Source organism: Nanorana parkeri, unplaced genomic scaffold (genome assembly GCF_000935625.1).
Source record: "Nanorana parkeri isolate BGI_ZX_2015 unplaced genomic scaffold, ASM93562v1 scaffold140, whole genome shotgun sequence".
Lineage (NCBI taxonomy): Eukaryota > Metazoa > Chordata > Amphibia > Anura > Dicroglossidae > Nanorana > Nanorana parkeri.
The window spans coordinates 2,008,892-2,025,038 of NW_017306408.1; positions in this window are offsets into that span (position 1 = coordinate 2,008,892).

Genomic DNA, 16,147 nt, shown 5'->3' on the forward strand with positions numbered 1-16,147 from the left:
ATTTCAATTCATTCAGAATATAAAAAAATAACAAAAAGAGAAAAAAAAAGAAAAACTCCGGGAACACATAATGAAAGGGTTGTTGTAATCACACAAAGCACTTCACAGGCCCCTGACAATTATTCCTCAAAATGAAATATTAACGCTGATGCAATCTGCCAAGCGTCGGCGACAAATTGTTGATAATCTGTTTGAGCAAATGACATTAACAAAACACTAATACTGACCTGGAGCATGGGATCCGGGTACTTAAGCCACTATTATTGCAAAAGTAAAGTGTATTTAAAACCACTAGAACCTCATCTGGAAGTAAAATGAATATTGGTTTCGTTATACTGGTACGTAAGATATAATCAGACGAACCGCAGGAAACGCCATAATCTTTCTTCTTTATGCCAGGCCGCTAATCAAGCATTTTTTTTTTCTCTCTGTGTGTTTTAGATGTCAGCAGTTTAATAGTGATAATCTGCACCTACCTACCTCCCTCCAACAATAGCCGAGAAAAAAAATCATTTTACCAGCTCAATCAGATCTGTTCAAATCCCGTCGCTTTTTCTACTCGTAACTCCCCTTGAAAAAAATTTCTAGCTGCTGTAATCTTCATATCAATGAGGGATCTCACGCAGCTTTGCCTCTCAGGAGAAATTTCCAATGCAGAAGTATTTATGTATGTCACTCCGACAACAATATATCGAGAGCGGTGCCACTAATCAATGTCAATATGTTGGATTCAACGGCCTTCAAAATGATTAAAGGTTTTACGAAGCAGCCAAGCTTTTTGGGGACTGAAATAATGTACTAATATCATGATATTATGTCGAAAAACACTTGAGTCATTTAAACCGTTACCGTGATGTATAATTCGAGCTGTATTAACGCGGACACTTTTTCGCCAGCCAATGTGTCAGAGTTGTAATTATGGACGGCGGATGGATTGCACGCCTTTTTGCCGTTCGAATGATGAAAATGGAGTGGATTTTTTTTAAATGTACGTTTTTGTATCTGAAATAAATATTAAAGAAGAACCCTGGACATATGAAAACCAAAACCCTTACAGGGGGGCTATCTCCGCACTGCAAGGGTTAAAGGGTTTCTAAACCCTCAGTTTTTTTTTGCATATATCTACTGCTAGCAAGAAGCAGATATATGCAAAAAGTTGTTTTTTTTTAAACGCTTTAAAGGCGGTTTAAACTTACCCCGTCTTCGTTGCGCGCTCCTGTCAGAAAATCTGAAACTGCTCAGGCGGCCGCAAAGCATCTTGGGGCGGGCGCATGCGCAGTTCGGATTTTCGGCCAGGAGACGAGGAGAGACGCAAGGTAAGTCTATGGACGCATGCACCCGCAGGCAGACACCGTGGGACAGGAAGTGCCAGCAAGGACAGAGGAGTCAGCGCTGGATCGGAGACCCGCAGCAGCGCTGGAGGAAAGGCTGAAAAGGACAGGAAAAAAGAGGAAGATCGGATTAAGAAACATCATTTAAGGTAAGTGCTTTAATTAACATTGGGGGGAGGGAAAAAAATTGACTTTAATGTTACTTTAAGTGCTCATTTTCATCTAGGGTCTAAAATAGGGATGCACCGATACCGGTTTTTCAATATCGAGTACCGATATTTTTTTCCGGTACTTGCCAATACCGAATACCAATATCAGAAGTCTCTTTAAAGAAGCCATGCAGCGTGTAATGACTCGCCACCTGGCTTCCTGATTAGCATGGAAGCAGCCTCCATGCTCTTGTCACTTAGTGACGAGTGAGCATGAAGCCGGCTTCCTGGCCGATCAGAAAGCCGGGCGCCGCGTCATTACACCGCGCCTGGCTTCCTGATTGGCCAGCTTCCCGACCAATCAGGAAGCCGGGCAGCGAATCATTACACGCTGCCCAGCATCCTGATTGGCCGGGAAGTCAGCTCCATGCTCTCTCGTCACGAGGGAGCATGGAGCTGGCTTCCCGGCCAATCACGAAGCTGGGTGCCGTGTAATGACTCGCTGCCCGACTTCCTGATATGGGAAGTATCAGGCTAGGCATCGGAGCATTTGGACGAGTACTCGCCCAAATACTCTGCATCGGCACTAGGGATCGGTGGATCCCTAGTTTAAAATAAAGAAGATATACTCACCTGATCCCCAATCCTGCAGTGGTGACCACTTACCTCTTTGCCTCTCCACTCCAGCTGTAGTATTTCCTTCAGCATCCTCGCATCTTATACACTTTATTAGAAGTAATGACATGTCCCCGCTCCTTAGACCTCTGGAGCCTGGGGAAAAAGAGGCTGGTATAGCAGCCAGGGGGGACTGAGGATCAGGTGAGAATATCTTCCCACTTACCTTAATTTCCATTTTTTTTCTGTCTCCCCGCAGGATTGTTTACCTTTCGAATCTGGAGCGTCTGTGCTTGGCTTTGCCCACACAGACGCGTCATCCATTCACAGAAACCACAAGCCCTGTCAGCCACCGCGGTAGTTCTCGATAGGATACAAGTGCAGTGAAGTGACCGCACTTGTAGTCCATTGACACTTGTTTCCATCCATGTTACCGAATGTCCGTACCGAGATACGCATATGGACGGCAGGAAGGGTCTGCAGGAGCCAGAGCACCTGCAATCTACTGATCACCTAAAACATCTACTATGAATGATAGAGCATCTTCAGAGAAGTCTGCTATGCAGAAGAGTGTTCTGAAGAGCTCAGGAGAAGCTGCTGCTGGTGGACATTGCATGGAAAGTACTGAAATATTTTGCTATTTTAGAGTATCTTGTGCCGTTACCCTTTCTCTAGAGTTTATTGAGCGAACAAACGATTATTCTAACTCCGATTGTTGTATTAGCGATTTATCCCTTGCTGAGACCTTTATGCCTGGTCTATAAAACAGATATAATCACTGCGGACAATCCTTATCAGATAGCTCAGGGATGTCCAAACTCCGGCCCTCCAGCTGTGGTGAAACCACAAATCCCATGAAGCATCTCTCTCCGGGAGTCATGTCTGTGGCTGTGAGAATCTTGCAAAGCCTCATGGGATTCGTAGTTCCACCACAGCTGGAGGGCCACAGTTTGGACATCCCTGGGATAGCTGAACTCACAAACTGCTGTATCATGCACAAAGTGCTTTATTGCAAGCAGCAGATTACAGCAGACAACAGGATACAACAGATGAATGAAAAGATGGTATTTGCAGGTCAGAGATGGTAATGTTTCCAAGCATGCAAGCAGATTAATGTTACAGCCAGCCATCTATCTGTCTGTTTGTCTTTCTCTTTATCATATTTATTATCTATATGTTTGTCTAGCTTGTTAGCTAATCCGTCCATCACGCTATCAATGTAAAACTATAGATGTTATTTAAAGAAGTAAGAATTTAAACATTTACATTTTATCACAACATTAAATTGAAGTGTTATGGAAAAGTTTTATATATTTTCCGGAAAGTAAACACTTTTTCAGATATTCAAAAATAATGGGTCTACAGTAAAACATTTCTGCTGAAACTTCTGAAACAAATAAAACAAGTTTGGAACCTCTGAAGTACCGTTGGGCTCATTAAAGGCTGAAATTGTTCAAAGCAAATTCTCCTGAACGGAAATTTTTACCCTTCAAAGATAGCTCAGATTTTTGATAAATACATAAAAAGATTTTTTTTTTCTCACAAGGGGAGGAAATATAGAAGAAAGGCCAAAAAGTGAGCTAACATTAAAGGTTGGAGAGCAGAAAGCAAACGTTTGCAGCCAAAGTCTTAATATACCAACAAAAAAAGTTGAACTTTTAAAAAAGTAAAAACTGCAGATAATGAAACACCAATATGAGTCACATGAAACCTATTTTATAAACCCCAAAACTGGCTTTCTATCATGGAAACATTTCAACTACTCGATCATAGAAAATAATTTTGTGAAAAGTGGCAATGAAATTCCTATTTTTCTGGCCAAAACAAATTAATTTCAGCTATCAATCTTCTTACAGCGAAGATACATTTGCAGGAAGTGGAAGCAAGTTGTGACTATAATAGAATTTAAACCATGTGACTTTATTAAATAACTGGACAGATAACTGAAACTAAATAGCCTTTTGCAAGGGTGGATTTTTGCCATAAAGGGTAGGCAAGGGCGTAACTAGAAATCACAGGGCCCCATAGCAAAATTTTGTATGGGGCCCTGTGATTTCTAGATATACCCCTTGCAGAGCCCACTTGAGATCCCACACAGTCCACCTGAGGCTTACCCTGCAGAGCCCACCATAGACTCTCTGCAGGGTCAGCCTCAGGTGGGCTGGTCGCACTCCTTACCTGTCCGCCTCCTCTTCCTCCACGCTCGCTGATGGGCCCCGCCTCCTTCTCCGTCACCGGTCCCCGGCTCCTCCCCTGCTGTCGACCACGTGCCCCACCTCCTCCTCCACTGCCGGGTCTGGCCTCATCCACCGCCGCTGCTGGCTCTCATTGACTCAGCATCGGCTCTGGAGACGAATGTGCACAGATTACGGTCAGTGATCTGAACAGCAGCACATTCTTCTTCAGAGCCGCCAGTGAAAGCCACCAGCAGAGGATGCCATGGCGACCCAGGCGGTCCGCTCGGCATCTGGCCGGGCCCCGCTGTGCCCCGGGCCCCATAGCGGCCGCCTGGGTCGCTATGGCGATTGTTACGCCACTGTGGGTAGGTATGTACAGAATGTTTGCACATTATGGCATGCTTACCTTTGGGTTTGCCCTTCTCCGGTTGTAACAATTCAGTGCTATCACTCGGCACTCTGCCTTCCACTTTCTCTGATGCATCTTCCAGGTCTGCCATCTTTTATATTTGGCCATTGAAATGCGACTCCATTCATAAGATTTAACAGATGGGAGTCGGCTGGGAATGTACACTGCACTGCACATGCACCACAGTATACACAGATACAAAAATATTACTAAGAGAAGAAACTAAGAGTTTTTGATGTTCAAAGTCTATTCTAGCAAAAAAACTCGGTACAAAACTCCCTATAAACCAGTATTTTGGGGGGGTTTAGTGTGTGTGTATATATATACTGTATATAAATGTCACGGGCCTGGAAACCAGACCACACGGAAAAGCAGGTTAAAAAAAAAAGTTGTTTATTTAAAGGAGCATAAATAAACATTCATCAGGGAGCAGCGAGGTCAGGAACAAGCCGGTCAAGTCCAATGCGGGTACATCTGCCGAGCGGGGTCGAGAGCCAGAATCTCAGCGATTTCGCCGAGATCACATGTAAAAAGTCTGCAGCTTCCCCCCCTCCCCCCTGCACTTATCTCTTTCCTCTGGTTCCGTCTTCTGGCGCCGAGTCTCTCCTCACTGCAGTAGAGCAGCAGGGTTAAAAGTAACCCTGCCGCTCCGTGTACACAATGAGATGGGAGAGCCATGTACCTGGTGGGACCCAATCTTTCTATCAACACATCCACTTAGGGCATGAGATAAGCATCAAACGTGGATATTTAAATTAGTTCCTGAAGTCATTGCAGGACCTCAGGCTGCCAGGGAAGAGCAATATGGGACTTGACCACTCACTGTTAGATTCCTCTATGATCCCAAGGGCTAATATTTTGAAATTACATTTCTCTGAGCTTCAAGTACCCAGAAGTACATTACTTTGACACAGGCCTGGCACTACCGCAAGGCAAGTCAGGCAAAACACCTATCGATTCTTCTGCAAGAACTCTCTTAAGTAAAAGACAGGGTGTCTAACATCCTAACCTCTGGTATACCTTTTGCTGGTGACACTTTAGGGCTGCTTTGCTAAGGGAGCCTCCTGATCCTTCCAGGGTTTTATTAGTTAACATGGTATATTTATGGGTCTTTCTCTAGTGCTTGTATACCTGGAAATTGACATCATTGGTTTTCTCTGATCCCATAGGGGCCAGGCTACTTTTCCAAAAATGTATTCTCTTAAGTAGGCACCATAGCTAAGACTCTGTCTTCCAAATTAAAGGTTCTGATTTTAGCAGAGCGGTTTAAACTCAGACCTGTGTCTCTTGGGCTTGCTGCATATGTTCCTAAACTATGGGCATGATTTCGGCTATCCTATCCTGCATCTGAGCAATGCGTTTGATTACACATTTGTGAGGTGTGACCTCTTGCTCTCATGTTTCCTGGACTGTTTCCAAGAGTCCTCAGAGTTGTCTACCATACAAAAGTGCAAGCATAAAAAACCCCTATGGAGGACTGTGGAGTTTCTCTTATTAAAAACATTAAGTATGGTTCCAGCCATTTCCATCCATAGCAACCACTTTTTTTAGCATAGCTTTTAGGGTTCTATTGAACCATTCTACCATCCTATTAGTTTAAGAGTGGTACACTGAGGTGTGTAGGGTGGTAATTTTCAACAACTGACACGGCTCTTTGGTTACCTTTGACATTAAAAGGGTTTCGTTGGTCTTGAAAAATTTCTTTGGGAATACCGATAGGGGCATGGGTGGAACAGCTCTTTCGCTATTACCTTAGAGAATGTGTTTGGGTGGCATAGTCAAGGACTACCAACATGTGGGGGTGTCCCAGGGTAGACTTTGGCAGTGGTCTAACTAGATTCATAGCAACTCTCTCAAAATGTACCTTAATTATAGGCAAAGGCACCAGCAGACTTCGAAAATGTGATTGGGGTGCATTAATTCATTAGAGAAAAACTTTCTACACTCCTTAACTGCTTTGTAAATACCTGGCCAAAAAAAACTGCTGCTTAATCCGCACTTTTGTTTTTTTCTACACCTAAATGACCACCCAACCCAACAAGAATGGGTCACATCCAACATCATCCTTAAAAATGTGGAACCACCAACTGCTCAACAGCTTGCCCCCCTTCTTTCTTTACATGGTAAAATAAGTATTCTCCTATTGTGAGTTATTGTTACTGAGCATCTGCCCAAAGGTTGACGCATTTCACAGTATTTTACTTCTTCAGGACTGGGGTTGATCATATACAGTACATGTATAAAATAGCTCACATTGGTATACATGCAATCACTGTCAAGATTACTCTTGTGTACCTCAATGGGAGCCTGAGATGATGAGGGTGGCCTCTCTTGCTGCTCCACTCCAAGAACCCCTGGAGAGTGGAACAGGTGCACAAGGACAAGGATTGGCATGAGTGCCGGATGATGGTGTAGTCACTGGAGATGCTGGAATTAGTAGTGCAAAGTCCAGGACAAGCCGGGTCAGCAACAATCAGGCAGCGAGGTACCGGGACAGTAGATGAGATGTAATCGGGGGCAGGCTGGGTGGATAACCTGCGGAGAGCCAAGTACAAGGTGGCAGACAGAAGTGTAGTCAAGAATAAGCCGTGGTACAGAACAGCAATAGGAAAGTTGAGACAAGCCGAGTCGATAATGGGAGATCAGAATCAGGATACAGGAAACAGGAACTCGATAGTAGGAATCAGCCGAAGATCACTCAGCATTGGAGGTCAGGACATCTCAGCCTTTTGTAGCCAGTTTAGTGCCACGGTTTGCAATGAGTATGAGTGCACGCCCACGTGCATGTTGTCTCACATGCACAAAGGCACCTCGACCGCGTGGACTGGTTCTGTCTCCCTGACAATTACGCAAAAAAAGGGGGAACACACCCAAATGAATGATATACAGTAACTACATGCATAATTTCCATTTGATAGATGAATCGAATCCCCTGAAGAAGCTTGAATGCGAAACGTGTAGGGATGAATCGTTCTGAGACGATTATCTTGATACACATTGATAGACACACCTTGGAGAAATTTTATAATGAATGGATCATTTGGAAGGAATCATGGCTGATATGTATCAGAATTTTATCAATTTATGTACTATTGGATGAATTATGCTGTTCAAACTGGGATTGTCAGTAACCATCTATGCATGTAACAATGATATTTATGAATTTTACCAATATTTTGTATGCCAAATAAATCTATTATACTTTTAAGCATGGTTCGGTATATATCTCTCCACAAACCCTCTCTACAAACCCCCCCTTTTTTTGCATATATACTATGAGGGGGAGAGATGAATACAAGGAGCCAATGTGGAGGCGACTCACTATTGTTTTTGATTCCCTGACAATTACCATCACCACCCAGTTGATCATTAAGTCTGTCAGAATGTCTGAACAATTACAAAGAAACATGTGGAGCCTCCATTAGGGTGCATTAGGAAAAGGAAGGGTGTGTTCCTCCTCTCCTGTGAGTAGATCTCACAGCAATGATTTTGGTGTACTTGGTGCAGGATGTGAGAGCAAATGTCTCTAATGAGACCACTGATAACAATATAAATCGTCTGGATCATATCATCCTTCCCCACTCTGTCCAGGGCCAACAGTTTTTACTGGAGTTCTGCTTCAAGCCGTAAGGGTTCTCTACCCTAACTGGATGAGCTTTACCTAATTTTTGCACCTCAGTGCTGCTGATCTCCTCCAGCCTCTTCCAGCAATTTTCCTGTCTACTTGCACTTGGTTGCACATTGCTCTGAAGCAGTAGACAATAGTTATAGGTAATAGGTATATTGACAATAGTGAACCACACCTGCGCAATGTGATAAGAGCAGCCGCATGTGGGCTCCATCGGGGATGAGGTGACAATGCAGGAGCACAAAGGGACACAGTTGTCACACCATAACAGGAAGTGTTTGTCCAAAGACCTTCATGGCAGGATCAACAGGTATTATTTCAATGAAAGATGCAGATCTAAAGATATTAAAAACAGACTCAGTGCTTACATGAGATGTAAACCCAAACACAACCCTTTCATATATTGCAGCTTACCAGTCTATAGATATGGTAGCTGTATTACTTTTTTAGACTTCTTGTTTCTTTATTTTCACCTGGTGATTCTGCCAGTAATACTGTTTCTGTCCTAAGGTGACAATGCTCACTCACTCACTCAGTCTCTCACTCACATACATAAACAGAGATATATAGATAGCGATAAATAGAGATACATAGATAGTGATACATAGGGGTCTATTCACGAAGCTGCCGAAGGATCTGGCCGTAGCTTCGGCCGATCCTTCGGCTAGCTTCGGCCCCAGGACCCCTTCGGTTCAGTACAACTGAAGGGGTGCTGTACAGGCTATTCACAATAGCCCGTACAGCTCCCGATCGTAATACTCCACACAGCCCACCTGAGACTCCGCACAGCCCACCTATAACTTTACACAGCCCACCAGAGACCCCGCCAAAAAAAAAGTTATTTTTTTTAAGATCCACCCAGTCTCCCTACCTTATCAGAACTGGAGTGGATCCTCAGCCTGGGATCCAGTGTGGGCTGCTGTGCTGTGACGGAGCTCCATCCATATGTGCATTGCTTGTACAGCTCCCTCGCACACCCTGTAGAGGTGTCGGGAGCCAGAATGTTACAACCCCCCGGGCCAGCCACCTCTACAGGACATGAGAGGGAGCTGTAAGCAATGCACGTATGGATGGAGCTCCCTCGCAGCCATTGTCCTATCACATCCCACCTCAAGCTGACACTTGGCTCTGGGACTCTGTGAGGCATATTTTGAATGGCTGCTTGTTGTGAGAACTGATAGCGATGCGCTAGGGGAAGGCTGAGGAGCCTCTCACCTAGAAAAGTGGAAGGCACACGGGGACCCACTGGCCAATAGTCACAGGTAAATAGTCCCACCGCACTCTTGACCGAGAAGCCCCATATAATGTGTGTGTGTGTAGGAGGGGTGGGGGTGCTGAAGTGGCCACGGCGGCATTCGGCTATTCACTCACTGCTGTTCGGGATCTTTAAGAATAGCCCGAACAGCAGTGAGTAGCCTGCCGGAGGTTCGGCTCAGCCGATCCAGATGTTGGATTGGCTGAGTCGAACTCCTTCTGCACTTCGGGTCGGCCGAAAGAGATACATAGAGATACATAGAGATAGTGATACATAGCTCGAGATACACAGTGCTAAATAGCTGGAGATACAAAAGATAGCAATACATTGATAAAGATTTACACTGGGTGGCCAGATTATTATGACTACCTCATGTTAGTAGGCAAATTAGATATAATTAGCTATAATTTCACGCTGAAGTTGCTAGAGGGCCAGACCATTATAAATAGGGAAGCAGGTTGTTTACCACGACAGTAGAAGTGATTTTTTTTCTGAAGATGGGTAAACAACGTGATTTAACAGCCTTTGAACGTGGGATGAATGTTGGTGCGAGCCATGGAGCGAGTATCAGCAAAACAGCAGGATTTGTTAAATGTTCAAGAGCAGCTGTTGTTAAAGTGTTTAAAGACTGGATTGTCAGCCGAATGTCCCAATCACCCCCTTAGTGGCACAGTTAACAAAATGGCGACTGTTAACTGTTAACTGTGCCACTAAGGGGGTGATTTATTTGATGCTATGCAGTTGTGACATGTATTACGTGGGAAAAACCAAGCAATATACATAGAGATACATAGATAGAGATAAATAGAGACACATAGCTTGAGATACACAGTGCTACATAGCTAGAGATCCATGAATAGAGATACATAGATAAAGATTTATAGAGATACATAGACAGAGAAACATAGTGATACATAGATAGAGATACATAGAGAAACATAGCTCGAGATACACAGTGCTACATAGCTAGAGATACATAGCTAGAGATACATAGATAGAGATTACTGTATCAGGACAACAGAACAGGATCACTGAAACCTCCCCTTTTCTCCATAACATAGATGGGTGGGGTTCTGTAGTCCACAGAACAATGTAACTGATAAGTGTGCAGCAGAGGCAGAAATTACAGGAAGTATTTTGCTCACAAGATTCTTATCAAACAGATAGAGTAAGATTCTTTTGGCGGTATATTTAACAGACGAAAGGGAGAAAATAGAAGTTCATTGTTAAGGTTTACACACATTTTAGGTCATTAAGATTTCATTTATTATATTAATATTAGATATATGGATAGATAGATATCTGTAATATTAATAGGCAGTTTGTATTATTCATCTTTTGTGCTGCGTTTTACATTTTCACCACATGAGGGAGCCCTCTCCTAGCAAGACAAAATCAAACTAATGAATGAATGATACCAAAATGATCAGTAAGTGTGAATAGAAAAGCCGACACATTTTGGTAACAACGTGTAGACTGAGCAACTTACTTCTACAAAGTGTCATAATGCCCGGCAGCCATGTAGTATTTTTAGCTTTTCTTTTATCATTTTATGTCAGATGATGACAATCTAGATAACAAAAAAGCAAAACCTGTATTAAATATCATCTACAGTTCTGCACAGCTTGTCCTTGGTTGCATCTGTGTAACCATGTGGTATGGCTGCCCACCCTTGTCTGTTGCCCAAAACTTGTCTGTTGTATCCAAAACTAATTATAAAGGTTTGGGGTATAAAAATGCTTAACTTCCATTGCAGCTCTGACTTGACAAAGAAACAGTTAATGATCTGAAACATAGTAATGCCTTTATGAATTAAATATTAATGCCAGAAGAAAGAATGTATCTTTGCATATGATATTTTACTAATAAGAGATTAAAGTCCCAGCATATCCTATCCTGTTATAACATCAGCATTGTAATAGGAATACATAGATAAAGATGTTTCTGATACTGCAATCACAGCTTACATGAAAAAAACGTTTTCATGTAGTGAGTGCTGCCTTCCGTCTGCCCATCACTTCCAACAACTTCCTGGATTGTGATACAATCCCTATTTTTCAAGACTACTACATATCCCATCATGCATTGCTTCCAGCAAGCAATGATAATGTTACATTGTTTAGATGTTGAGTTGTAGTTCAGAAGTCAGGCTCTGTGAGTGGTGACACAAGGAAGTTCATATTTACAGGGCTGAGTGAAATTGTGTCAGTGCATTGAGGAAGTCCATCCTATGGGCATCTTCAATAAGTAAGTTTACAAACTTCTAGATGGATCTGGTTATTAGGACATGCAGATTTATTTTATTGACCACAGATGCCCTTTAAATACTGAATACGTCTGTGTGGACCTCGATGGCGCATCTGTTGGAAATGCCCCTTAACTGCCTAAGGTGAGGTCGTTGGTATAAGGCAGAATTGGTGGCTGGGTGAACTATCCGCTTGACTCGTGAACAGCACACATTTTACAGACATAGTCCATTGTCCTCACCATCGGGAAACCATCCTGAGAAAGGCCACACAGCCATCACTGGAGTGCATATAGACAAGAAGTTACTATAAAGAGGCTGTCGTCGATCAGAAGCACTGAGCTACAACAAAGGATGATGTATTTATAATACACAGGACATCAGCAAACTCAATATAACACAGTTAGTCTGTGAAGGTTCTCATTCATCCAGGTCATGGTATATCTGTAAAAAATTAGTCAAGGCAACTGGACTTTTCTTGAAAAATACAGCAAGTCCAGTTGCCTTGACTACTTTTTTTACAGATATAACACAGTTAGGGTTCAATTTTAGTGCCAAGGGATATTTTGCATTTTTCTGCACACTTTTATAATCCAAATTTTAGACCTGAAAATTATTTAAAACCCCCAAAAACATTATATATATATTCTGAAAGTAAAGACCCTGTAGAATAAAATGGTAGCAGCTGCGAAATTTTATGTCACACGATACTAGCCCAATTCTTCATTAAACCAAACATTTTAGTAAAAAATAAACTTAATTTTAGTACCCAAAAACACAAAAAAATACCAATTTTTTTTATTTTTTGTGAAATATAAAAGATGAGGTTGTGCCGAGTAAATAGATACCAAACATCCCAAGATTAAAAATTGCGCGCGTCTGTGAAACAGCGACAAAAACGGTACCTCAAACAGTCCATAAAAACATTTTTAAAAAGCCTGCACAGGGCATCACTTATCCATGAATATTACCTCTAGAATTATTGCTCTCATTCTGGCGCACGCGACAATATTTGACATGTGTAATGTTATTAACGGTTTCGTATGTATTTGCACCTGGCATGTGTTTACATTAATATGCACGTGCTCGCAGGGGTGGGGACTTTTTTTAACATTTATTTTATGTAATTTTTTTTTTTACCTAACTGCTATGGCATGTGAGAGCACATTGGAGGTGACAAATTCTCTTTAAAGTGACATTAAGCATCAATTAGATCCCTAGTGTCACCTTTCCACTCCAAAGAAGCTATTGTAGTGCAGATTGCAGATTGCGCTCTAATAGCTTTTTGCCCAGGTTCTGCAGCCGAGCAATGACAGCTGAGGGACCAAAATGCAATCAGCAATGCTTCTGTCCCCATTCAGCGGGGAGGAGATTGACGAGCAGATGTTCTCTGGTCTCCTTCCCCACTTCCCGCCGACGCCCCTCTCAGGCTCGCAGCAGGGGCAGCATACCCCTGGAAGTAAGTCGGGGGTTTCAGGTGGGGGGAGGGGCAAACTCAACTGGCCCCTAGAAGCAATCTGGCAACAGTTTCAGCCACCAGAATTGCTTCCAGCGTAAAGCCGACAGTCAGCTTTACACAACTGAACAGAGTCCCAGGGCTATAGCCTGTTTAAAGGGGGCCACTGCCACTGCCAGCGAAGTATGACGTATGTGGGTGGCAGCGAAAGAGTTAAATCTAGTTTAATTGAATTGTAAACTAAAGAATTTGTCTGGATAAAAGGTATCAACAGGATGTAGAAGTAAAGTTCGCCTTTAAAAACAAAGCGTATAAACAAAACCTGATCAGTTGAAGTTTTGTTATCTATAACCGGGAAAACCTCCATTACAGTTATCGTCAACATCTTAATTTGCTGATTCAGCAGAACAGTCCTGAGCCGCTCAAACGAAATTTGCCCCAGGTTGTAAAATTGCTTTGTGAGGCTTACAAAATAAAAGCAATCAGCAATTTTTATTATATAGAGAATTGCTGATTTATTTAAAATGAAAGCGATAGTCAGCAGATGTTTGTGTTTTTATACTTCATGTTAATAGCTTCATAAACCCATTGCTCATTGATTCACAGGACCTTAAACGGAACGCCCATTGGTGGTGTCGTGAGGTGGCCTGGCAGTTCTACAACCCAGTTTGGGGAAAATGTAAACTTAAAGAAGAACTCCAGGATTTATTCAAACTAACCCTTGCAGTGGAGCTACCCCAGCAACCCCAGCACTGCAAGGGTTAAGTGCTCGTTTTGGTTGAGGGGCTAAAATAAAGAAAATATACTAGGGATGCACCGATACCGATACTGAGTATTTGGGGGAGTACTCGGATATTCCTTCTGACCGGCAGTGCCACGAGGGAGCAAGGGAGCATGAAGCCGGCTCCCTTCCCAATCAGAAAGCCGGGAGGCAGGTCCTGCCTCCTGGCTCCTGATTGGCTAGAAATCCGGCTTCACTTGTAACTAGGCAAACTGGCTTCCTGACCAATCAGGAAGCCAGACGGCATGTCATGATCTACCTCCTGGCTTCCTGATTGGCTAGGAAGCTGGCTCCACTCTGCCTAGTGACACTGAGAGGCAGCCTGGCTTTCTGACCAATCCAGAAGCTGGGCGGCAGGTCATGACCCGCCGTCTGGCTTCCTGATTGGTCAGGAAGCAAGGCTACCTCGCAGTGTCGTGAGGGAGCATGAAGCTGGTGTTCTTTTGATAGAACACCGGCTTCACAGGCAACTCATACTCGATACCGAAAACCTGGTATCGAGTATGCTTAAAATATACTCACCTGATCCTTGGTCCCACAGCCTCGTCTCCTCCGTGCTCCAGGTGTGCTGCGCCATGGCGTGCATTATTTGAATGGTATCATACAAATAATGCAATGCTATGGGGTGAATGGGTCCTTAAAGCATCACGGGATATCCCACATGCACAGAAGATACAATCAGACGATTCTTTTTAAGAATGACAAAGAAAGTGACAATTATTTCCACAAATGTAAAAAAAATAATATGACAATGTAAATCGAACCTGCCAAAAGGATTCTTTCTAAGAATAGATGAGACAAGCTATAATTATGGTAAATAAGGAATTGCTAACAATCTCACTATGTGTCACAAGAACATTAAACATAATTGTCATCATGATGAAAAATCTGCTCATTTAGGAAATGTGTTCTTCTCATTTCTATTCCATTCAATTAAAGGAAATGCACTTTGTCATTATTGGAGATGTTTAATGTGATTTGTAATGAGCACAACAGCTACACGCGGCTAATTGGCACTGCCTTTTCTAAAACAGTGCACAGAATGAATTTCATGGTCATTGTCTAGTCCAGGAGTAGGCAACCATGGCATGCCAACTGTGGTGAAAATACAAATCCCATCATGCCTCTTCCACTGGGAGTCATGTGTGTGGCTGTCAGAGTCTTGCAATGCATCATGTGACTTGTAGTTGCACGACAGCTGGAGCACTGAGGTTGCCTACCCCTGGTCTAATGTCTAAAGTTTAGCATGGTGCATTCGTTTTCCTGGAGGGAAAACTGGAGCAAAGCTTTTGGGCGCATCTATTCTGTCTCCCAGGAATTTTCACATCTAGATAAGTAATTGATCTCAACTGAAAATGTAATGCATACTTAAGAACTAGGAGGGTTAAATAGACTCTTAGAGAGAGAGAGGAAGTGTGCAAAGGACACAGGACAGCACTGAATTTCTGACGTGATCAACATATTTTGAATGAAAGCCGGCATGTGTTTTAAATAGGGATGCACCGATACTAGTATCGGTATTGGTGACTCGTACTCGCCCAAATGCTCCGATACCTAGCCCGATACTTGAGCTTCCAGTATCAGGAAGCCGCCCCAAGTCATTACACGCTTCCCGGCTTCTTGATTGGCCGGGAAACTGGCTCCATGCTCCCTCGTCACGAGTGACCATGGAGCCAGCTTCCTGGGCAATCAGGAAGCCAGGCAGCGTGTAATGACTCGCTGCCCATTTTCGTGGTTGGTCAGGAAGCTGGCCAATCAGGAAGCTGGGTGCCATGTAATGACGCGGCGCACAGCTTTCTGATTGGCCGGAAAAAGCCAGCTTCATGCTTCCTCGTCACCTCGTGACGAGGAAGCATGAAGAATCGCCTGGCTTCCTTAATGGGACTTCCGGTATACCGAGTACCGGAAAAAAAAATATCAGTACTCGTACATGATAGTGAAAAAACCTGGTATCGCTGCATCCCTGGTTTTAAACATCTGATGTAGTGGATCATGAAGGAACCTCTATGATTAAATGCTTGACCAATTAAAATGTTTGTTTTAAATTGTGAATTAAAATGCCGTAGCAGTTTTCTAGATTTTTTTACCAATACATAAAGAA